Raw genomic sequence first — 23,696 nt, forward strand, 5'->3', positions numbered from 1 at the left:
AACGGAATAATGAGTCAAACAGAAGCTTCCTTAAATTGAATTACTTCAAAAAAGGGACGCACAACAACAAAATGTAAAATAAAAAAGGCGATACAAGAATACATACATATGTATGCTGGCATATGCATATCATGGTGACATATCAGTCGGACCGACAGGGGAAATACTGAAATGTAGATGAAGGCTCCGCATAATGTCATTATGAGAGAGATGTCCAGTATATGCCCAACTGATGGCACTGATAATAATGACGATGATGATGATGATGATGGCTGCAAAGCGTTTGTTACATTACACACAGAATGCAGATCGGGCGACAATTGTAACAATTCTTAAGTAAATTGTATACAGTTGATTGGATTAAACATTGTTTGAAATTTTTAAATGTTTTTTGAAATTGTCAAGCCACAAAATCTAATCTCAGCACGACGAGACGAGTTCAAATAGCCATGTCCGTCCGTCCGTCTGGATCAACGCAAACTCCTCCTAGACCGTAAGAGCTACAGAGCACTTCGTTATTTTCTGTGTTAATATCGTGAAACTTAATATTAGAGAGTTTATTATGCCTATAAGCGACTGTACCAAATTTAATCAAGATCGGGTGACTATTGAGATTGCTTTCAAATTAAACATTTCTTAATTTAATATATCTGTTAATGACTGTGCCGAATTTGATAAAGATCGGGTGACTATATCATATAGCTCCCATAGGAACGATCGGTGGAAAACAGTGACTTTGATCAATATCCTCGTTATTTCCTATGATTGTAGGCCATTCTTTCGCAAACATAAGCCTTTTTAGATAAAACGTTCTTCCACATTGATGGCTAATAGGTAAGGAAAGAGTTACCAAAAAGTTGCAAGGGTATACAAACTTTGACGCGGTCGAAGTTAGCCCCGGCCCTCTGGTTTTTTATTAAATAATATTCAAAGATGTTTCATTTTACAACCATTTTGCAAAGAGAATCAAAAAACACAAAAAACATTCAGTCTCTTTCTCGGTTTCCTTATTCCTGATTTGAGATAAATATATTTAAAACTTAGGACATCGGAACATATTGAAAAAAAACAAAAAAGGAACAAAATCTTGTGACCTTGAGTCGGCAAATAAAAGATTTCATAAATTTGTCTGCTTAATAAAATGTTAAATCTGATAAATCTTGTTATCGAATTAGCGCTATCCAAATCCAATAAAAGTGCGAGATTTCCACTAACTAATTTTGCAATAATTTTGTTTATTCTATCCATAAAAACATTAGTATAAAGATGAGTAGTGTTAAAGCAAACCCTTAAGCAAAAGACAGCATGAGAACACTTTAAGCCTTTTATCGTTTGCCTATAATCAAAAATTTATTGTACAATTCAGAATAACCATGCTAAATTCTTGAGTGTCTGGAAAATACTTTTAAAATAGGATGAGCGAACCGAAATACCATCCTGAAATTAACCTACATATTTAAAATTTTGCAGGAAGTAATAAAAAATAGTAAGAATACAAAAGGATAAAGTTAAATAATTGAGATTTGTTCAAAGAAACAGCGATAGTCAGTGATTCAAAGATCGACAAAAAATAATCAAAACTAAATGTAAAAATCTGACTTTGAATGTACATACTTTAAAATACCTTTTCATCCCGTCAATGCATTTAAGAAACCAAATTTTAATTAAGTTTTTCAAATTTTTCATGTGATGTATTTTTTGTCCTTGCAATAAAGCTTTTTCTATTTAAAGGCCAACGAAAAAAACCACAAAGCTTTGAAGAGCGTCACTGGGAGCATCTTGGTTACCACCAAAGGACCTTGAAAGTTTCATACTTTTGAAAAAAGCTAATAAGGGTTGTTAAATAAATACAAGCTTTTAGATGGAAAGCGCTTTTTATTTGGCTTTTTAGCTTTAAGCTTTAGAAAGTTATCCTTAATATCTGGCATGCTTTAGTCTGAACTTCCCGTTGCGGCGATGCTTCTTTGCTGGCTTCGTCCATCCAGCGTTGATACCCAATTGACGAAAGCTTTTGCGCAACTGAGTCCTTAGTATGTAAAACGAATTCCACATCCAGCCATAGAAAGACAGACACAAGGCCATGAATCCTTGAGAATGCAAGTGGAGAGAGCTTGGAATACGAATGTATGTGACTATGAATAGAGTTATAGATGATCCAATTGATGTAAGAACTTCATCCAGTTTCTTTTGCAGCTGCAAAGGCTTCTGCTGCTTGGCCTGACTTTTGACCCATGGACCCTTACGACTGCGTATCATTTTATTGCGTTTGTTTTCCAAACAAACAGAAGGCTGCTTCCTATCCTGATTGTTTTCTTCGTTTGGTTTCCTGTTAGCCCTTGATTTGCCAAATTTATTTGATTTGCGTCGAGGCATTTTTATTTCTCTCCCTTAGTTTTCACCTATGACACTAAAGCCCCAGGTACAATGGAAATGGGTATATCACATTTTCGAAGGCAACGCCAACTCAATCGTTTTATTTACATATGTACTCAAGGAAACACTCGAAGACAAAATCAAAATAAAAATCAAAATGCAAAACAGAATAGTTGAACACACAGACAACAGACCGAGAAAGGAAAATAGCAAACGAGTATCTATAAAAGCAAACTGTCATCCTATTTCTTCTATGTTGGCTGTGGCTTCTGTCGCTATGCTTGTCCTGCGGTTGTTGGAATGTGTCCCATTTTTTTGTTTTTGTTGTGGCAAGGAACAGGAGAACAAATAGAAGAAAGAAAAAAACAGAAATACCGATAAGGTGCTGCCACAACAACACCTTAGAAATTACACATTGACAAACAACAACAATGGTTAAATCGAAGGTAAAACAAACAAACAAGCAAACAGACAAATAAGCAAATCTACAAACAAACAAACAAAAGAGCCAAACAGCCATATTTGAAAGTTGTAGAGTTGAAGTACCGAATATTCATTTCAAATTTGGCTTAAATAATTAACTATAAAGTCTCTCAATAACAAAATGAAAAAATCTATTCCCAGACTATGTTGGTTAGACCTTGACTGCCATTAGCAACCCTTTTTGCCTGATATATTCTATGTGTATGAAAAACCTTAAATACATATAAATATTTTTAAACTATGCAATCAGAGAAGGTGAAATGATATGGATCTTGCCAAATCTGTTCGTCTGTCTGCAGAAACACTCAGTTTTTAGAGATAATAAGAGCTACCCTCACCATGTTTGATATCTATGCATATTAATGCTATATGCATATCAATTCATTCGATGATCTTAGAGGAGCTGAAAGAGCTCAATTCTTCAATCTGAAATTTTCGCCTCTCTGATCTCAGAACTTTATGTGGTTATTAAAAACGAACTTATTTCTGTTTCAGGCATTAGTCTATTATATAAGCCACTGGTTAGATCTATTGACTTGCCAGTATTTAATATTGAAGTGCCAACAGAAAAATCTTGCAAAGATATCTATCATATTCTCTATGTATTTTATTCACCTTGTAGAATTCGGCTTTAGCATAACAAATATCCGTAGATGGTTAAGAACAAGGCAAAAGAATTCGATAACTTTTGAATCCAAAAGCGCAAAAAACAAAAAAGGAGAGCAGGCGAGGCGAGCAAGGACAAACGGAATGCTGGGCTGGAAAGTGGTGAAAGGGCGGCAAGCCCAAGTAAAGCCCAAGTACTAAGTAAAGTGACAGAGACAAGTTTTTGTGAAAAATTGTGCGCATATTAAAATTCTTGGCGAAAGCTTTTGACATAAATTAAAACTTTTTTGATACGCATATGAACAAAGTGGAATGAAAAGGCAAGTCAAGATGCAAACAAAAGGAAAAAATAATACTAAAGGGGGACGTTGCAAAGGTGAGGCCATATGAGATAGGTAAGCGAAAAGGTAATCAAAGGCCAAGTCTAAAGTTTAGCCATTGCACACTGGGACAGACTTTTCTTATAATTTTTTGACCCAAAATTTCACAATGTGGAAAAAAACAAATTGTATCGTGGAAATATTCGAAACATTGAGTCAATAATTTAAAAAAATTTATTGACAATGGTGTATTTCTCGAAAACTATCACATCTGGCCCAATGTGCATAGACGAAATTGCAAAACCTTAATGACAAAAGATCTCGCTTGGGTATTCAAAATTCAGGCATAAAATGTGAGATAGCAAAGATGTATAGAAAGTTTATTTTCTGTTCGAAAACCTTAAAATAAACAAATTTGAAATAATCCAGCTATGAACAATAATGTTAATCCTACAGATTCATATTATATTATTGACCTGTTGGTCATTTTTTTTCATCATTATAAAAGTCACTCTCTAAGCTGATATGCTAAACGGGCTAATCATCATAATATCCTTTGAAATTGTTAGCCTCGATCTTATTGCCATCATCCATTTCGTCTTCATCATATATATGTATGCATTACCATTTCCCATTAACATGCTCTGAATTTATTTCGCTCTTTTTTCATTTTGTTGGAACATTTTGTTTTGCTGACATATTCGAAGGCTGATTAAAAACTTTTTTAATTAATTTCCTTGGCGAAGGCAAAGTCGAAGGCAAAAATCTATTGAACACCGAAAAAACAACTTTTTCGCCTTCGTCCTCGTTCTCCTTTCATTGAAGTAACTATGTATATATGTATACCCATATATATAGCTGCTCTGTGATTGGTGGGCGTTACGAAAATGTAAAAGTCTTCGGGTAGAAGTAGTGAGAGGTGATAGCTATCATTGGGGAAGCGCATCAAAAATTAATTTTACTCAAAGTCACTGACAAAAATTTTTGTTGCCCAAAGCCAAAATTATTTATGTCGTTCACTGTGCGTAACGTTGAACTAGAAGTCATGATAATTCGCGAATCTTGTATAATGCAAGGGCTACGTGATTGTCGGTCCTAGCGCGTGATTTCTTTGCCTTTGACAACAACAACAACAACAAGAGCAAAGACAACAAGAAATCAAGAAGAAACTGTGAGAGAAAAAAAAGGAAACTTTTTCAATAATATATAAATCAAAATGTCATAAAGTCACACATTGCCACCCCAACACCCACCTACCAACCACCCACCTACCCACCAGCAGCAGGAACAGGAACAGAAACAGTAGCAGGATATAAAATTCACCCACACTACTCCTCATTTGATTTGGTTTCATTTCTCTGCCTTTTCTTAGACAATTTAAGTTGCCATTGTGTAACACTGATGTGCATTTAATATATGCCTCACTGTAGGTGTGTTTGTCCGTGTGTGTGTGTGTGTGTGTGTCTGTGTGTACGGGCAGACAGACAAAATACAGGCAACCGCCAGGATCTACCCAGATGTTACCTGTCTAAGCGTTTGCCTTTTGCCTTTTACTACTTTCCACTGTATTCCTCGTTTTTCTCATGCAAAAATTCATGGAAATATGTCACAAAATTTATTGCAAAATAATTTTGCCATTGCTCTGGATGGCTAATGTCCAAGGACTCAAGTCCTTTCAGCCAACTCATCCAACAATCAAGCATCATTTAAGCAGCTTTTTCTTGGAGACAAAAGCAGCGAGTACACACACACACACACGCACACAGAAAACTTTACCCCAAGTTGTCTACTTTGTGTGTCAGACCACAGTTTTTAGCTCACATTAAAATATTAAAAATTCCTTCAGAACCTTAAAGAATGTCCTCTCGTCCCGTCTGACGTTGCTCCCTAAAAATGCTTAAGCATCAGTTATAAAAATGTTCATATATGCAATATATACGTTTGATCTACTTAGCCGCAAAAACGTTTGATGGTGCCATCACCCATTCCCATATAATTTAATGCCTCTTGACTTTGGCAAGAGAATTTTAAAATGAATCGAAATGTGCGCCCAAAATGAGATCAAAACTTGACAATGACCTTGTGTATACATTAGTCAACCGTCAAAGAGCTTGCTCCTCCTTGTCAAAAACCAAATTTAGAAACATAAAATAATTTGGAATTATGCAAGATTCGTTGGTCGTCTGTAAAGTTTATATTGCATTGTAAATATGACAAGTACGAGTATAGTTGATTAAGAGCCCTCGACTGCATTAATTTCTATTTTTAGCTTTACCTAGTCATTCATCCCATAGAGGATTAACGAGTGAATTTATGTTAGCCAAAGAGTTAATGCATTTTTAAGGACACGAAACACCTCAATCTTGCATTGGGTCACCTAAATATGAGCCACACCAGACTATCCAGAATCCCTTCACCAGCAGTTCTCGCTGTTTGTTCTTTGTGACTGACCAATGTGACTAAAAAATCTCGTCTCGACATGTTGATCAAAAGATACAATAGACCTTTTCCTGCTACTCATTGTTATACCCTTTTTGGAAGGGCATACAAAAAATGACAATATTCAAAACAAAAAACCTATATGTACTTCTTAATTTGGGTATATGCGAAAAAAAGTAACCAGTTGAGGCCTTATCGTTTGATTTAAGCAAGCATTTAAACCTAATTTTATTTTATTTTATTAAGGCCGTAAGAAGTTTTAGTCTGCTATGAGTAAACAATTCCAATTTTTTCCCCCAAGGCCAAACAAAGAGTGGTAGATATTGTTACTGTTTGAACATTTTTTTTCGATTCGAATTCTGGTTTTTGACAATGAAGTCTTTAATGTTGCCGCATCATTGAGCTTTGCCTGTGGAAAAAATTTATAGCCAAAGTGTTAAGTAGTAAGTTCAAAAAATATGAAATTGTGCACTGAGAACCCTTCGCTTCAGGCACTTGATTGGCACTTGATTTGATAAGTTGTTCATCATTTTTCACATCACAACGGAATATGCATCAATTTGCCATTCACTGTCGATAGATACATGCATGCATATATGAATATTTACAAGCATTTATGTATATAGTGTGTACATATATGTATGTATATATGTATAGTCAGTCAGTCGATTTCCATGGGCAATGAGGTGTACGAGTATGTAGTCTGGGCTATTTGAAAATTTTAATTCGCATTGCAGCAACGGCAACGGCGGCAACAACAAACATGAAATAAACGCTGAAACGTCGGCCAAATGTTTGTGTTTGTGCGTTTCAATTCGTTTGAATGTGAAATATTTTTCACAAATATTTTCAACAACAAAAACAGAAAAACAGAATAACAAAAACGCAAAAACACGAAAAGGAAAAACATTCGTTCAAAAGCGTGCCACTGAATGGATGGCAGTGGCAGCGGCGAGTTGCAGTTTGGTTGATGTGAAAAAGGGGTAAAGCTCTGAGGGGGGGCTTGCTGCTTGGCCAGAAGGATGATGGTGGGCGGTAGGTATCGGGCGGTTGATAAAGCTGATTGATCTGAGTGCGTGTTTAAACAACAATTTGCCAATGTAAATCGACAAATACGCACGCAGCACACGCAGCCATTTACAAAGTGCCAAAGGGTAGCATCGGGGCGGGTTCTATGGATGGTTGCATGAGGTGGTGCATGGTAAGGCAAGGTGGTTGTGAACTAACCAAACAGTTGCTTGGTAATGGCCTGACTGTCCGTCCATCCAGTTCGGGCGTCTGTCAATGATGATGATATTTCTTCTTTTTTCCCCACAATTTCTTTAATTTAAGGTTTATTTGTAAATAATTTTTTTTAATTGAATTTCAATTGATAGAGAGCAGAGGAATTGAAAGTGCGACGGCATTTTATAGATATATATTAATTATGCTTGTTCATTGGAATGTTTAATTGACCAGGTAATTACCTGACCTTATTAAAAGCCAATGCATGACTATCAACAGATTGATATATTGAATGCTCTGTACTCTTCTCTTGACACGCCCTCTCTGGGTCGAGGGAAACACTTGTTGTTACCGTTTTGCCGTTGAGTTTTTTGTTACCAATATGATTTATTAACTAATTTAGCTGCAATATAATTTATGCCTCACCCAGACACCAAAGGAAGACTAAACCAGACCATGCCAACCAGACCAGACCACACCAGAGTTCAAGCAGCTAGAATAACATTGAAGGAAGGGATAATGTGCACAGAAGGAATAAGAGTAACGAATAGCAATAATAACAAACGACAAGAGGACGAGCGCCACAGAGACATAGCTTTAGGATAATGGGGATCAACTCACAATCTTATTCGAGGGAAAAGAAACTTTTCATGAAATAAAAACCAACTAAATGTGTTTTCAACAAGATCAATGTGCAAGCCAATCGTTAAGACACTCAATTTCAAAATCGAATTATGAAAAATATTGAGAATATATGTTAACAATAGGGCAAATCAGATGATATCCAATACTATTTATTATTAAGTACGCCACTGTCAGCCGCACACACAAATAACGAAACGAAAAATTGAACATTTACAGCAGCTAAGTGAAGGCAGAAGGCATACATACATAGGCAACAGCAACAACAATGGATGGAAGTTTGTAAACTTTAAGAAATTTACACCATCAGCAGATAAGAGTGCATGTGCACACACACACACACATATAGAGTAACAAACCTAAGGAAAGGGTAAAAGACGATGAGGGAAGATCATAGCATACTTTTTAGGGTCGAAGAGGCAGGAACTGCTAAAGAAAATTTGCAATGCTGGCACTTTTTACGCTGTTCCCTCTTTTCACACTCTCTGTCTCTCTCTCTCTTTCACTCTCTTCCTCTTTCTCTTTCGTCCTATTTCTTGGTGTGTGTCTGTGTGTTTGGGTGCAAACAATCTGTTTCCCGGCATCAACTTTGGCTAGAAAAATTGAAACAAGCTGAACAGCGGCAGTCAACTTGAACAACAGCAGAATATTAGTAGAAAGGAGTGAAGAAGATGGCAATCTATGGGGTTATATTGCAGTAGGCGAAATAGTGCAAGTTGCGGCAGGGGCATGTATCATATTTAGACACGGCCAAAAAGACAGCAAAATATAAACTTATAAAGACCAGGGCCAGAACTGAGTTGCAGTAGCAAGCAGAAAACCGAAAAACTAAATTTTTGGCAACTGAGCGGCAGTTGAAAGGACTTTGCCAGCCAGCACAGCACACAACTGATGAGTTATGACCAAAGTTATCGGCCTGTGGGCGGAATGGTGGTACGAACACAAGGCTTTCCAACGAAGACCAGGCCAATGTACTGTAGTTGTTGTTGTTGTTGCACTTGTTTAGCCGCGCTGCTGACTGCCGCTGATAATAAGATATACTTACTTACCCATTGGACAGGCACAGTTTCTCTGACCACGGCCACCATGCCACACCAAACGCCCACACTACTTCCGTCTATTCGCACTTACATATATATATAAGTATATAAGTTGCGTTTCTTTTCTTTTTTTTTTTCTCAAAGGCAATGAAGAAGCCGAGAAGCAAAAAGGGCATTGAGTGGTGTGGAACGTGGCTGAGGAAGGCAACATAAAAGTCAACTTAAATAAGTTTAATTGTACGAAACGGAAATGAAACTTTGCTCTTTCAACTTCAGTTGTTTCAACTTCGTTGTTTGAACTTGAACACACTATCCACACCTCCCTGTCCTCCTCCTCCTACTCCTCTGATAATGACACCACACCCATAATTTAAGGCAGTTTTCTACACGCAATAACTGAGAGTGGTGATCAAATGATAGTGGAATAAAGTATATTGGATTTGAACTTCAATCAATAACAAAACAAAAAAATATATCCCATGTGATTGTAGGACCTTTTGAAAATCCTTACGATACAACAGCAAAAACATTGTAGATTGTAATTTCAATGAAAATTTTTATTAATTTTACTTTGTATCATCATTTTTAGTTTATAAGGCAAATGGAATTCGGCTAGAAAATCAAATTAGTCTTTATTCGACATATAGAGAGAGAGAGAGAGAGAGAAAGGAGGAGAGAAACAAAAGAAAACTTTTTGGCTGGTGTCGATGTGCTTAAGACAAATGTTGCAACAGTTTGCAAACGGGAAATCAAAGCTAATTAAAACTAGTTTAAAATTAAATCAGCAAAAAAACAAAATGCGGAGAATAAAAACAAAGTACATGAAAACTATTTGATCCAAAAATTGGCGATTTTTGTAATCCAATTTCGAATTCAATTCGCTGCCATCGTTTTTGCTGACTGCTTGCACCTACAAACAGTGTCAGGGGAATGAGAGAGGGGAAGAAAATGAAAGACTTGTGTGCATCAAGCCGATTTGAAATCACGGCCCAGTTCGATGATTGCCGTCAATTGAATGCCAATTGGTTGTTGTTTCCACTCCACCACTCCACTCCCACACTTTTGGAGGATTCCCTTTTTCCTTTTTTTTTTTTTTTTTGGATTTATTTTTTTTTTTTTTTTAGGGCTTTTGTCGATTTTCGGTCACATTTTTTCGGCCACGTTGTGTTAAGCAATCGTTAGTTGAGTGAAATTCAATGATTTTTCTTTGGCTATTCCGTTTTTTAGCCGCTTTTTCTTTGCCCATTTTGGGATTTTTTTTCTTTTTTGGTTTAGTTTTTGTCTTTGTTGTTTTTTCTTTTTGTTGCGTTCTGCCAGATCAAGTTGCCGTTTGGCGCTGTGGCTTAGTAGCAGCGGCATTTCCATTTTAACGGGCATTGGCCTAGGGACAAAGCGTTGCCACTATCTGTCCCTCGGTCTGTCCATCTTTTTCATCTAACGGTCTGACCTGTCTGACCCCGTCATGTGATGTAAAGGCCCTCTATATGGGGGCTGCGAGGGCTGGCGACTCACTCTGACTTGCCACGCCGAAAAAGGAAACCAATTTTTGCAATCTTTATTGCCCATTGATTGGCATTGTATTTGCAGCTCTCTCGCGCGCTCTCTCCCTCTCTCTCTCTCTCTCTCTTGGTTTTGTTTTTTTTTTTTCATTTTCGGTTTCTCCTCTCTTTTCGTATGCCCCCAGCTACATCAGCACATATTGTAGATGCAATACAAGTATGACAATGGCATTTGGCCAAAGTGAAATGGCAAAGAGGCCGAAATGCAATAAGCCGACTTTTTTTACATCTTCCTGCCAATAATCATAATAAAGTTAGTGTGGCAACAGCTGTGCGTTGCACTTTGTTGCATATGCGAGTTTGAGACCCATTTTAGTGATATAGAATAATTTAATTTAAATGCCGATCGACTTGGCAATTTGACAAGGCAACACTAAATTCCGCAATATATTTATGCAAATGTGCAGTAAATTCGATTTGTAATTCAGTTTCTATCTGTCATACATGCACACGAATACATACATGTACATATGCATAAGTATATATCAAACTGAAGTAAAACCCGGGGCAAAGGCAGAAGCAAAGACAAGTTCAAATTGCTAGTGGAATGCGCAACGGCAGCTCTGAAAAAGGGGAAATTGTACTAGGAAATTTGCCGGAAATTAAAACTTGTGCAAAATAAATCGCCAAACCTCGAAATGGCACACACACACACACAGTAACTCACACACTTACACATACACACAAAGTGCGACAGACAAAGATACAGAGAGAGAGAGAGAGAAAGAGAGAACGAAAGTAAAGTAGAGACATTGAAAGATCGATGTACTCACCAAATGGATAGAAAAGGGGCAACATAAAAAGCAAAGGAAGAGAGGAAAAAAAAATAGAGCAGGAAATGGCTGGTGCTAGCCGTTGGCTGTTGCTGTTCTATCCTCCAGCACCTCCAAAGGCAATAACACCAACACCAAGTGGCTTGTAGCTAGTAGCCAGTGAATTTGGTGCGCTAATGGTGTGACAGTTGGTTAAGAATTATTAGATTTGCACATGCCATGGCGGATTCACAACAAAAATGCCAACAAAATGGCCAATGCCAAAGCTAATTTCCTTAATATGCATAACAATTATACGGTCAAATACTAACCAAAACCAACTACATACATACATTTCGCTCTTTTCACCATAGAATCGCTTTGATTCGTTGACAGCCAGACAGACAGGCAGACAGACAGACAGATAGACAGATAGATGGGCAGATGTATAGAGCCAGTTGATGTTTTCTGGGATTTGGGTTAAACGTTGAGTTCAGATCGAATTGAGTTGCATTCATTTCAGTTGAACTGAGTGATTCAACAATCATGAAATTTAATTTCCTCAGTTGGAGATTGAAACAAAAGCCGATGAGATTGAATTTCACGGAGGTCAACTGGCTGTTCGAAGCATTTGAGCAATTGATGGATCCATCTAATCATACTGAGTCATGGCAATTGGCACTCTACATTACACTGGCACCAAACAGATGAAACATTTGTTAGGCAAATCTTGAAACTTAGTTAGAAATTCTAATAGTCGTTAAATGTATAAAATTATATCAATTTATATTATTGAAGTAAAATATAAAACTAATAGGGTTAGGCCTTAGTTATTTGATATTGAAATTATTAATTTGTTGTTTGAGCTACTTCAAACGAATTCTTCATTATTTCACTCTTCTTTTTAAGAGGATTGACTTAATCATCAATGGAGATAGAAAAGGATTAAATGAAATGTAATAAACTTTAATTAAAATGGCACACAAACAAACCGAAAATGACTTGATAAAATGCCATTAACTTAGTGACAGCAAGACATTGATGAAAGGTTGGGTTGGGGTGGTTGGTAAAGCTTTTTAATTGATAAGCACGACACTAAGAACGAGCGTTAGGGCGGGGGCCAATTTCTAGTTTTGCATTTTGCTAAGACATACGGATTAGTTATACGAGAAATTGGTTTCCCCAAATGAAAGCAATTAAAGTGAGCTGAAGCGTCGTCCACCGACCGCAGAGAGTCTCCGTTTTCGAAGGCACTCACCAAGTGTCCAGAAGGCGCTGCACTTGACTCTCGGTAACGCCCTAGCAGAAGGCACAGAGGCAGAGGCTGTGAAATGAAATTGTTGCCCTCTGAAATACTTTCACTGCCTTGCAAGATGAGATGAAATGAGACTACGACAAGTGGCTAAAATGAGGAAGAGTGGCGAGGGCGATGGCAACAAAAACTGAGCAGCAGCAGGGGGTTATTTGGGGTTATCTTGAAACTGGGTATAGAGAGGGCAAGATGGGGAGGAGGGCGACGCTTTATGTGACATTATTTTAGGGCTTAGGGCCAAGAGCGAAACGAAAAGCTCTAGGGAAATTACGCTCATTTCAAAATTGTTATTGAATCTTTAGCGAAGTAAATAATCCTTGTTGAAATGAAGGAGAAATCTTCTCGTTGTGGTCGCCAAGCGGCGAACGCCCGCCGCATACAATGAATAGATGCTGCTTATAACAGGGGGAGAAAGTAAGTGTGGGGGGAGGGGAGGATGGAGGTTTACCGGGTACATGGGACGCCCACTAAATGCTGCCAAATTATACGCAATCATTTTAAGCTTAACTAAAGTGCGGCAAGTCTGCGGCCAAGCCAAAGGCATGAGAAGGCCAAGAAGGATGAGTGTAAGAATGCGGATACGGATGCGGATGTGGCTGAGAATGCGGATAACTGGAAGTTAAAGGCTACAAAAGAAAAGGAACAACTGTTGGGCCAATGAGTTTGGCCTGGCTTTCGAACTTGACTGCCGCCACTGCCGAAAAATACGATGACAATGTGTCATCGTAAATTGTTTGGGGGGTTTTTCAAATTTATACCTTCATATTAAACAGGCTGTATCCCCCCTGGCCATCACATCACCCCGCCCACTGGCTCATTGTATTTGCCAGGGAAATAGCGTAAGTAACCAAAAGAAAAAGCATTCTACCTTTTACCAGGTTGACTTCAACTTGTTATAATTTGTATAAATATCTTAGTGCCTTTCGCTTGCTCTCCATTGTTGTCGTTGGCCCAAAAAAAACAATTTTTCTATGGCTTGAAGCTTTTTGCTGGTTTTTTCTATCAAAAATTATTTCAAATAACAAAAGAAATTGTGCATAAAATGGGGAAAAACATAAAATACGTCAACATCCATTTGTCAAAAGATGACAAAATCAATGGAGACAAAACTGACTATTGAGTCAACATTTCAAGAGGTTAGCTTTTAGATTGTTCAATGGTATAACTAAGTATGAAGTAAGTATGTTCAACCGATGAATGCAGAGTTAGTATAGGGTTTTCAAGTGACCCTGTAGAAAATACAGCCAAAGGAAAGATGATCACACTTTCTGTTCATAATCTAAACACAATAACTAAGAAATTCCGGAAAAATGTCTTCATTTTCAAATCAAAACTAAAGTCCGAAAATCAAAAGCGTCATAAATTGTAATTAGCTAAGAGAAATTATTTTGAATTTCTGATTCAAAATAATGCGACTTCAACTGTCAATCTATGAAAATAAAAAGCAAAATAATAAACCAAGAAAAACCACACTAAAAAACACACAAAAAGAAAAACATACGTACATATAAAAGCGAGAGATGATGAAAAAACAAATGCCGCTCAATTTGCTGTACAAACAGTACAAGAAGAACGCAAATCAAATAAGAGATGAACATCAAGGAACAAAAAAACAACGAGCAACTAGAGAGACAACAGAGGAGGTAACAGGACAGTGGCGCGGGGAGAGTGAACGTAAAAGCCTCGCGCCGGAAATGCCATACTGAAGGAGGCGGGGCGACGATGAGTTGTTGCTGCCACTGGGAGTAGGATGAATAAGGAGCTGGAGAGTGGGAGTAGTCCTAGGGGTGTTGGTGTTGGTGTTGGTGGTGTCGTCGTCGGCTGCAGTGGTACAATTTATGACAACTTAATTGATTTACTTTACGTACGTGACCAGAAAAATGAAAATTGCATTACGTTGGGGATTTTCATTGGGTGTTGGTTTTGCGTTTGGGTACTACTTTTTTTTCTTCTTTCTTTCTGGCTCTCATTTTGTGTGTGTTCTGTTTGCCGGAAGTTCTATTTCAACGCTACACTGATTGCCACCCTAGAGCTCCTACTTCCTCTGACACGCTACCGATTTTACCTCTCCCCCGCCATCACCCTTTTGGAGTCTACCATTTTGCCAGCTATGTTTGTTGTCTCCGTTTAATGCGCGCTATTAACAATGTTCTGCAAAAAAAGAGAAAAAAAGTAAGGAAGAAGGAAAACTCAGCCGAGTGCCACTTAGCTTAATTTATGTATATTTTTTCGCTAGCAAACATTTTTACATGACCTCTTACTTCCACTCACGATTTTCTTGCTTTTCTTTCTTCCTCTTACTCTAATAAGATCTTATCTCTCTCTCCTCTCTCTCTTATTCTCTATCCCACTCATTTGCTCTATCTGTGCTCTGATTTCTTTTTCTTTATTTTTGAGAAATTGAAATGGAATTTGAGTTTGGCAACAGCTGGCAAAGACATAATCGCTCAACGAGTGCAAAAAAAAAAAAAATATGCCCAAAAACCCCAAACAGTTGACTTTCTGGCCCAGTTGATAGGAGGGGAGCGGGGGCGGGGGGCAAAACTTTAAGCGTATGCCATTTGAGTTACTTAAGCAAGCACCAGTTTATCCCGTCTAAGTTCCGTTTTCCCTCTACACTCGTTTTTTTCTTTGACCTTTTTGCTGTTGCAACTTGCCCCAAACTTATGCCTCAGCCAAGATTCACCACTTTTTCCCTCGCATCTATTCCCTCTGATTCTGTTTTCTCACTAGAAAGCCCTCTTTGGCTTTTTCTCTTTCTGTTCTTATTATTTACTTCGTGCGATTTAGTTTGCAAATGCGCAAAGGCCCACAGCATAGAGTTGAAAAAGTTTTTGCCCAACGCTTCATCAATTCACTTTGACTGGCTTTATGTTGGTTGGGTGTGTGGGGACCTTCATCGACTCATTTTGCCACAAGTTGGCTTTCCTTGCCTCGCCTAGACTCACACACACAAACACACACACATTCGCATCGTACTTGCAACTACTTTGACTTAATCGCACATAAGCGCCAAGTTTCCTTTTCGTGTGTACTTAAGAAACCACTTAAGAAGTCGTTAAATAATCAATGAATAAAGATTTTTACCGTCGTCTTTTATTTCAGTTACATTTTGATTTTGATTTCCTTTTTTTTCTGCGGTTTTCCCTCCATCTTCCTTTTGTCATACTTCAACGGCCTCCAAGAAAAAGAAAGAGAATGATAAATAAACAAAGAGTAAGAATGACCGAAATTGAGTAACCAAGAAATAGATAAGCTATATATGGATCTACATAGATACTTTCTATTAGCTACACAAATTAGTTCAGATAAACTCTTAGGAAATCGGGTTAGAATTTGCCCAGCAAAGACTTATCAAGTATTATTTTGTGAACTATGGTAATAGTTAAAACACAAAAGCAATACTTTTTATATAACAAATTTCAAGAACTTGCTAAATTTGATACAAATTTATTAAAGGGAACGACAATTATATGAAGATAAACTTAAATGGTAACATGCCATGAAAATTCCTTTAATTTGGACATCTTCATCTGACACATATCCATATAGCATGCCATCAAGTGTTGGTTTTTGGCCTCAGAATCAGAGTCGAAAGCAAATTCAAATTCAAAGTCAGTGTCATAGCCAGTCAAGTCGAACAATGGCATTTTGTCGCCAAAGTTTTCGTCTATTTTGCACACACTGACAAAAAAAAGCATAAACACATACACAAGCAAAAACAACCAAAGGAAAATACAAGAGTTAATTGAGTGGAAACACAAGTTGCTGTTGTTGTTTATATGAACATATATAGGGCTAAATGGCAACGGGATGATGAAAGGGATTGAATATTAGCTTGATTTGAGAGAATAAAATACGACTTTTTGACATATCAGGTTAGAAATTAGTCTGAGATCAGAATAAACATATTAATATACCGACCTTATCCACAATGTCTAATAGTAAAGACATCATAAATATAATTTATGCACTGATTATCAATTTTCATCCTTAGAGTAGAAACTTGAAACTTTTAATTGTTTGTCAACTTTAAAATGACTTTCTAATTGACACAATTGACTAAAAACTGCGTATTAATGTGTTTTAATTGTTTATAAACGATAATATATATGAAGAAAAGTAACATTCACTTACCTCGACGGTTGGGGGTCGTCTGTAACAAAGATTCAATATATATATGTATATATATATGGCTGTTGCTTTTCTATTGTTTGTCTTGCAAATTTCCTATTTTTATTTTCCATTTCTATCTTCTTGGACGCTCCATGCTCAGGCAATGGGACAGACTTTTATTGCATTTGATTGTCGTTTGCTTTTGGTTTTTTTCCCTCCCCCAAAAAGTTATTGAGTTTGATTTTACTTTCGGCATACTTGTGTGGGTGTGTGTGTGTGGATCCTGCCACGATTTAACGGTTTTTAGCTGCTCCTTTGGCAAAGGGCAACCCAGCACCGACAGAAGTCAGTTGTCATGACACCCTCTTCCGCTCTTGGGTTTTCATGTTTTTTTTTCATTTGTGCTTTTGTCATTTTGACAGTGGCAACAGAAGGAGCAGCAGAAGGAACTCCCAGCAAGTGCCTTAATTTGTGGATTTTGTACAAATGGTTCGGAAGAATTGCTTTAAGTAATTGTTTTCGCCTCTTGTCTGTGAAAATATTGTGCCATTTGCCATTGGTACTTGGTTCTTTTCGCTCTTTTTGTGCTTGCTTCCTTTTCATTGACATTGATGTTGTTTTTTTTTCTCTCTTCTTCTTGTTGCCTCTCTTCCATTCGTTTGACTAGGTAGGAAAAAAAAAATACAAAAAGATTTAGTTGCTATATCGATTTTGAAGTTTTTCTAATTCTTACATGGAATATTGACCAACAAAGGAAAATTAATGGTTTTTGAAAAGACTCGATCGAGTTAAATATCTTGATTGATTGTTTTTAAGTGCGTGTAATTTGGCTATGAATTTCTCCAAAAAATCAAGTCCAGCTCGTTCGAAATGAGGCTATGCAATCGGCTGGCGTAAACAATGGCCAGAGACATAGGAAAAGGTATGGGCTGGTGCTTACAATCCCTTTAGGCCGATTTTACGCTTGCCATTGCCATTTTCTGCAATTTTCATTTTACATATTGCCCACGGAGTTGCATATTATTCCTCGCTTTTTTTTTTCTTTTTTTTTTTTTTTTTTGCTCTGCTCTCTTTTACTTTTTATACGTTTGTTTTGTTGTTGCTATTGCCTTTGTGGCACAGCCTAAATGCCTTGCCTGGCTAGAGCGCACTGAATGTTGCTCTTAGAATGGGCCTGTCTATTTGTCTGTCTGTTTGTCGGTTATCCTCCCCCTTTATCACTCTGTGTTTCTCTACCATTTCTCTGTTTGCGCAAACTGCCTTCATACCTCGCTCTTTATTTTGCACCTTTTGTACGTTTTTAATTTTCCTGTTTTATTTCCGGTTTTACGATTCCGATCTCAAATCTAGATTGCAATGGCGTCACTCACTCACTCCCTGACTCCCTCACCCATCTACCCACTCACTCACTCACTCACTGGCTGGTCCGACGCACACACCTACACACACACATCTAAATACGCATACACATGAATGCCAAGCATATCTCTGTTTTACTGACTTTAATTTGAGAACACTTTAAAAAGGGCCAACCACCTAAAACTGCAGCCTCGTTTAAAGATAAAGATAAGCATTGGGTTAGGTCGGGGTAAAACGCTTATGTACTTAGGCTCTATAACCAGCCGCAACCACAGTAACGGCAAAGGCAACAGCAACGGCAACGGCAGCTCAAGCAGTCTCAGTCTTTTGTAAAAATATTTGCATAAAAAGGTCAGTAGCACCTTTCATGCTCAAAACGATTGGTTGGCTGAGACTTCATGGGCGTAGGATAGTCAGGGCTCAGTTTTGAATAGGTTGGTCCATTGAAAAGTCAAAAAATCAGTAAATATTTTTAGTGAATGAAGATTCCTGTTAACAATTCTTTCACTAAGTCGATCGAAAACTTAATTGGTAATTACCATTTTTATTCAGAATTTAGAGAGCTATTGAAACGGGAACACAAAGTCGACAGTTAGTTAATGGGATCAGTGCAAAACTCTTTCAATACACGGTGCGTATACTTAATACTTAATACGTAATTTGTTAAAATCCAAAGAACTACTTGAAAACAGTAAACCAAACACAAAGATTCAAAGTTAACCCCTTTTTTTGCAAGAGCATTTCCCCCTCAAGAAATTCAATGTCCCTGCCTTCCCCTCTCGAGCTACGACCATGTCTGTGTGCTCAGTTAGGAAACAGCGTGAAATCTGGAGGACAAGTGGATAACATTGATGTTCGTTCGGTCTTTCGTTTGCTCGTTGGCTTAACCAATGCAACACTTAAAGTAAATTTTCAATTTTTCCAACAATTTCGATTAATAGCCAAAACTAACAAGCCAAAGAGAGAGAGAGAGAGAGAGAGAGAAAGAGAAAAAAAATTGTTATGAAATTGAGAAAATGGTAAAATGCACAAAATTGTGAATTTTTTTTTTGCTGACATGTGATTGACACTGAACGAAAAAGGAGTAACCAGGATACGGAAATTAGAGAATATTTTTGCCTCTTTCCTTTCTTAATTTCGATGTCTCGTCTCGTCCTTTGGCCGCATAACAAAGCGTAATATCCTGCATTGTTAGTAGCCATCCCCAAAAAATCAAACAGCTCCCACCATAGAATCTGCTACAAATTTTCCACCTCCACTTGCCGCCAGATGCCTGACTTTTCTCTTCTGGCTAAAACAAATGAAATTGTGTACCAACAACAACTACAACAACCACTAGAAGAACAGCAACAAAAACCCATTCAAAAGCTAACGCCTGTGTTTCTGGCACCTTCTGTTGCTGCCGCTGCTGCTGCTGCTGCTGCTGCTGTTGCATGGCAGATTTGTTGATAAACAGATTGACAGCGTTGATAGCCCAAATAATTAATTGAATGAAAATGCTCCAACAAATGCCTTTAATTAGTGTCGAGTTTCGTTTGCTGATGCTGATGCTGCTTTCTTGTTTAGCTGACCGGATCCTGTGGGGTTGTTTGTGGATAGCTTTGTGTTGTTGGTCGGAATCACGATGGAGGAGTGAAGGGGCAAAACCAATGTGCATGTCCAATTTCAAGATATGTATGTAACAATTATCAATTATTTTACCTCACCCAAATTTACATTTGTATTTGACTTTGATTTTGAATTGAACTGAAATTTGCTAGTGCTATGATTTTCATGATTATACATGTGTGATAAACCTAGTTTGGTATTACACATTGATTACAGGCTTTCCTTGAAATGGTTCCTACATACGTATATTGGTATTCTTATTACAAAGAACCAAATTATATATTAACGTCCAAAAACAGAAAATTTTTATAATTATATCTCAGGCTACAGATAATTAATGCCTATTCAGATCACATTAGTCAGATAAAAATATCCTATGCATTTATCATAATTGAAGAGTGAGTACAACGGAATGATTTTATTTCTCTTAACATCCTTTTATCAAGCCATAAGCTCAGGATATTCAAGAGTGTTTAGCATGAGCGACATGTGGAGAACCAGGGCGACAGGTGTTGAATGGGGGCAGAAAGCGACGCGTTGCGTCGCGACATGTCGCATCCTCGTTTTTGTCCTTGTAGCGATTTACTATGAAAATTATTCAAGCTGAAGGATATATGATAATTTCCGTCGGAAGTGTAATCAAAAATCGCTTAGACAACTGTATGGATGTATGTATGTCTATATGCATAGACACACACACGCACACACACACACACACTTACACAGATCAATATGTATATGCATCTAGACATGACTATTAATAGATTTTACTCTTAAAAAGCATAAATGTCGAAATTTTATTTACTAATAAAACAAAAAGTGGATTAAAGACATTTTTTCAATGGTTTTTCTGCTCTTTTTTTTTTGCGAACCTTTAGTTGATTTTTATACCATGCACTCATAAGGGGAAATGGTAGATTGAAGTCGCCAAAATCAAGTATATATGTATATATATTCTCGATCAACAGCTGAAACGATTAAGCTCTTTAGATCAAGTGGGATCTGCATCCCCCACAAACACTTAACTGTTGTTTCTGTTGGTGCACGGTAAACCAAAGTCGACGAGACTATTTACTTACTTTATTTTTTCCGTTTGTTGAGCTGAAACATCCGCCAGCAAATGCAGCCAATCGTGTCCATATTCAGTTGACTTCTGGGCAACAATAGAAAGAAAACATGCCCTTAGCACAACCGGCTATATCACCTAAAATAGCTAAGCAAGAAGCCGTGGATGGAACTCTTTTATAGCTGATATTGGTGCAAAACTTTTCCCTCTAAGAAAGAGTATTTAAAAAGTGTCACTAAATAACATTTCTGCTTCAGGTGTGGTTTTTCAGTTTTTCTGGTTTTCGGGTTTCTGTTGTTTTTTTCGATAATCCAATTTTGTCACTATCTGATCCTAGTTTGGGCTTTTGTGCCCATTCACACCGAGGCGACTATCATGGACTTGCTTGTTTTGTTTATTTGCCACCAAATGTTGCACTGTGTGTTTGCTTTTTTTTTTTTTTTGTTTTGCCCATTTACCAAAAAACTGAAAGATTTTAATACCATAAATGCAATATTTTTGCATCATTCAATTGACAAATGGGCAGCCAGATGTGGCCAGCTGGTCGATTGGTTCTCTTTTTGCAGTCGATTGTGCTTTTTCTGTTGGTGTTAACGGGATTTGTCAGGCATTTTAACTGAATAATTGATAAAAAGTTTGACATAAAAGTTGCATTTAACTGAACGAAGCACAACAATGAATACGAAATGTACTTGGTCAGAGCTTTAACCATCAATGCAATCGACATGGCCTATGAATTATTATTAATTAATATCATTGTGAATTGTAACAGAGATGAAAGGGAAAGGGTGGAGAGCAAAAGGGCATGGAGAACAAATAAAACGGAAAGAAAAGAACTAAAGGGGGGAATATGTATGTATGTATGTATGTCTGTCTGTCAGTGTGTTGTTATCAAAGCCAATTGCTAGTGTCTGTCATTGACGCTCTGGCCCAGCGCCGTGATGTATGCAATACAAAAAATGAAATATACAAAGTGGAATTGAAGTGGAATTATTCATAGGATTTCGAAGAAGAACAGCAGCAGCAGCATCATCATCGCTTTGTGACTGTTAGTTGGTGTTGCCTCTGTTGACCGTATTCGTTGGATGTTGGGGTTTTTGGGTTTTTCTCTCTTCTACTATCTCTTGCTCGATGTTTTTTTGTGTTTTTTTTGGTTCACTGTTTTTTTTTTTTTATTTTTTGTTGTTTGGTGCCTCACGGCGAAATGCCCGAGTCTGGCAACAGGAAGGAAGGAAAGACCAGACCAGACCAGTGAACGGCATCATGATGACGTTTGCCTGTCACTGTCTCTTCAGCCCCAAAAATGCCAGTGGGCCTGATGCCATCAGAAACAACAACAGCAACTCAGCAATCGCACTCACGTTGAAACAATTGATGGACTGATGTACTGACTCAGTGACTGACTGACTGACTCACTCACTGACTACCTTCCTATAAGCTAGTCCAATGGTTCTATCTATCTATCGCTTGATCTGTCTGTCTGTTTTTATGATGTGCTGCTTTGGCTTTACCTCTTGTATATTGACATTCTGTGTTTGCCATTGACAGCGACACACACACACACACGCACACACAGACACACGCAAATGCACACAGAAAATAAATTTGAGTTTTGTAAGGCCTCAACAATTCGTTCATTCATGTCAGTTGACTATAAAACTTAAATAAAAACTAATCACTAAATATTTCAGTCGTATGACATTTTCATAACAAGAAGACAAACCACCCCACAGACTGACTCACTGACTAACTGAGGTATTACCAATGGGGCAAAGTTCAAGGGTTAATACCAACAATTAATTTTTGACTAAACACAACACATACAAACAAACACACACACACACACACACACACAAACACTGTTACAGAACCACATTCAGAATATTCAATGAATTTCATTTGTCATATTTATGACAACGTTTCAACCCAACACCCAGACAAAGAGGAGGGGGGGGCCTCATCGCCCTTGCCTCACTTAATCCAGTCAAATTCAGACCCAAATTCGATTTTGTTTCCTTTTGCTGGTGCTGTTGCTGTTGTTGTAGTTGTTGTTGGTGCCATTTGGGAAAATATTTTTATTGGTAAAGCCCATGCTCATTGGACCATGATCCTGGTCCTCGTCCTGACTGAGTACCAGGTTATACACTGCAAAAATTATAATCTATTAAACTGAAAATCTTTATAAAAAGTCAATGCGAGTTGAAAAGAAAATTCGTGTCCTTTCTGACTTTATTTTTGAAAGAGTTTCCATTAAACCTTAAAGAGATCTGGAGATACATAGATGAGCAATTGATCCATTTGTTGATTGAGTGTTTCTGCCAGTGTCTTTTTGAATATTACGCACACACGTATTGTATTTACTTATGTATTTGTGTGTGTGTGTGTGTAGCCACAAATGTTTGTTGTCTGCATGTTTAACTACTTAAAATTCAATTGGCTTCAAAATAAATGATTGCCAAATAGTTTGTGCATATGTCTGTCTGTCTGTCTGTCTGTCTGTCTTTCTGTTTGCCTCGGTCCATATACCACCACCACATCTCATCCCTTGACAATTTCGGATGTGTTCGTATGTGTGTGTGTGTTTGTGTGTGGTATTGTAACTAAGTGTCAATTGTTATGTGTCAAATTGTGGCATACAAATTAGGGTAATCAGTGTTCAACAGTATGTTTGATTGCTTGCCTTATTTATGATTGTTTGCTCAACACACTGTTGTTGCTGCTATCGTATGTCCGGCACACAGGCAACGAGAAAAAGAGAGAGTGAGAGAGACAGAAATGGAGAGCTCTGGCCTGTTCT

The sequence above is a fragment of the Drosophila tropicalis genome, unplaced genomic scaffold (genome assembly GCF_018151085.1).
Source record: "Drosophila tropicalis isolate 14030-0801.00 unplaced genomic scaffold, ASM1815108v1 contig_867, whole genome shotgun sequence".
NCBI classification, from domain to species: Eukaryota; Metazoa; Arthropoda; class Insecta; order Diptera; family Drosophilidae; genus Drosophila; species Drosophila tropicalis.